The sequence below is a fragment of the Octopus bimaculoides genome, chromosome 3 (assembly GCF_001194135.2).
Source record: "Octopus bimaculoides isolate UCB-OBI-ISO-001 chromosome 3, ASM119413v2, whole genome shotgun sequence".
NCBI classification, from domain to species: domain Eukaryota; kingdom Metazoa; phylum Mollusca; class Cephalopoda; order Octopoda; family Octopodidae; genus Octopus; species Octopus bimaculoides.
Genome location: NC_068983.1, coordinates 95,011,041 through 95,014,196, shown reverse-complemented (window position 1 = coordinate 95,014,196; position 3,156 = coordinate 95,011,041).

Genomic DNA, 3,156 nt, shown 5'->3' with positions numbered 1-3,156 from the left:
TTCTTCTTCTTCTTCTTCTTCTTCTTCTTCTTCTTCTTCTTCTTCTTCTTCTTCTTCTTCCTGCTGTCTACAGCCAATCATGGTGGGGTGCAAATTCATTTAAAGTAATATTGGCGGTGACAATGATGATGGGCGATAATGATGAGGATGATAGTGATAGTGGTAATAATAATTAGGTCCCGTAAGTGACGAAGCCAACGCTGTACAGGTCACATATGTTCCCCTCCCCACAAAAATTATCTTCTTTTGCTACCCTCGAACTTCAAAAAGCCGATTCAGTCAGCCAACCAGTCATTCTACTACTACTACTATTACTACTACTGCTGCTGCTGCTGCTGCTGCTGCTGCTGCTGCTGCAACTACTACTACTACTACTACTACTACTACTACTACTACTACTACTACTACTACTACTACTGTTGCTGCTGCTGCTAATGCTACTACTATACATAGATTCAACAATAAAAGTTGCAATTGAGAACGACGATAGAAGGCTGCCCAGGCAAAGACAAAAACAACAACTACAACATCAACATCAATGAAGGAAACAACTACAGCCTGCCAACCCATCCATCCTACTCGAATCCTGTTGCTAGAGAACATAGCTAGCTAGTGAGAAAAACAACAACGACAGAAACATCATGGCTACAGAAGTAAGGACAAAAGGAACAATCTTCGTTTTCATACGCTGAGCCTGTCCACCAAAGAAGATTACAAGTGAACCATGGACTCTTTGAGAAGTCATTTGGCATGCTAGGAAGAGTAGTTACATTTCTTTCAAATCGGACCTAACATCTCAGAGGACGGACACATCGGATAGTGTAATTCTGTATGCGGCTGTCCATGTGAACAGCGCAGGGAATTGGTGCCACCCCTACCCTGCATAGGCCTGTGTCACCATTGCGTTAGTGGGAAGCCTGAGGAAAGTTACACAGAGCGAACTTGGTATCCCAAAGCCTTGACCGGCTACCAAGTTACAGCTGGTATTGTATTTGGGATAACCATTTACATGAAAATTGCAAATAAACACAACCGGGAAGCAAACCCTGTAAAAATCATTCTCATTCTTTTCAATGATGACAAAAAATTCCAACCCAAATAACGGCATGAGCGGGAAGACTCCCCTGGATGCCTAAAACACCAGATCTCCCGCGCCCGGCTGGAACCCCTCAAAGATCAATGGAGTGGAAGACCAAACTCCACCCAGTCGTAGTCCTTTTACTGGTCAAAATATGCAACGTGCTCACAAACGCAAGTGGCCATTAAATGTCATGAACAAGCCTTGTCAGACAAGAACAACAGAAAATGTAAAGCTGTCGGAAAATAGTCATTAGGGATCTTTCTGATTTGGCAGGCGTCACTTTTTATTTATCTTTTATTTAGTGTGTTTTCTACCCGGTTTGAGACTCCTCCGGAACAGACTAGCCAGCTCATTCTTGTCGACGTCCAGAGTTTCCCCGAAAACGTTGTCGCACTTGTCCACCACTAATCCTCTACAGAAAGCCTAAGTGGAACTTCCATCGACCGCATTGTCCGACAGACAGAGGACAGTGAGCACCTGACGACATTCTAGGTATCAGGTGCCCTGCATTGGTCTACGCTTGATCCGTGACTGCAGCTCCCACAAAGAGACGAGCTGTGGGAGTTTGTGCCTGACAAAAGGTGATCACACCTGCTGACCATTTAGGAAGCGCTGGAGATGTCGCAGCCTCAGCGCATATCTGCGCATCAACAGTCACGGCATGCCCAGCCCTCCGTTCAGCGGGTGTTGACAGCAAATAGAGTGCCTGACCAGTCATAATATATGACAGAAGCGATGTATGCGTTCGCCAACTCTGCCCGGCCTTTCAAGGATAGCTTTCTCTCGGCCCATTACTGAGTGAGATTGGCCACCCTGCTCGTCGCCACGTCCCAGTTCTTCTCCAGATGGAGATCTGGACCGAACCTGAACCCGAGCAATTTAACCGGTCCTTCCGTTCAGCGTCCCACGACGTTATTGGACGGCATGGATTTGCCTCTTCAGGTGTCGAGCTACTGGCCCACTGACTTTTCCTGATTAATTTTTGCTCCTGTCACCGCCTCAAATTCCTTTAGAGCAGAGCCGACCAGGTCTATGTACTTGTTGCTCGGCACTATGACGGTGATGTCGTCTGAGTATGCCGACACAGTTCACCCATGTCCTAGTTCGCGCAGGATGCCTCTCAACGCCTTTCATTTCCGCAGTAGTGGTTCTAAAGCCAGTACATACAGAAGAGACGAGAGTGAGCATCCGTGACCGACCGAACACATGATGTTGAATGCTTCTGATAGGTAACCATTCAACCGAACTACCGAACAAATGTCCCTGTATATAGCAGCTATCTAGCCACGGAAAACGGGACCGAAACCGCCCACCGTGAGGACGGCTGCCAAGTATTGGTGGTCGACCCTATCGAAGGTTTTAGATTGATTCAAATTGATCAGAGCCCCACCCATGCGAGCTTCCTTACCCACCCTGTCAATTATATATCGCATGAGGTGGAGATTGTCGTGGACGGATCCAACCTCGTTGCTAATACCTTGGCCAACATTTTGATATTTGCATTCAGCAGCGTTATGGGCCCAAAATATTCTGTTTCGTTCCTTTTGTTTGGGTCCTATCTCAGCAGTGCTACCGCTTCTCGGTTCACGGAATTAGGAATTATTTCGTTCTGCTGTCAGTTGCATTAATTATCTGCTAAGAGGCCGCCAAAGAAGTCTGGCATATAATAGCAAAACTCGTAGGGCAACCCATCCAAACCAGGCGATTTGCCTGTCTTGCAACCTATCGTTACATCCCGTATTTCTGTGGCTGCTATCGATATTTCGCAACACTCCGCCCCACCCCCTCCGAGAGCCGTGGCATGCTGTCGAGGTAGGCGCTGAAATCCATCCTGCATTCCGAACTGCCATTCGTCCCAAAACATTGGGCGTAGTGCCGCTGAAATGCTGCACACATCTGCTCGGGTTAGACTACTGTGCGACCAGTTTGGCCGACCAAACACCGAATTTTAGATTTGCGCCTCTGTCACTCGGGCCCATCGAACGACTTTGTTTCCTTCTTGTCTTAGTGCACGCACCTTAGCTCTGACAATGCAACCTTCATGTTTAGCTTTGAAGAATTGGTCCAGGGCCAAT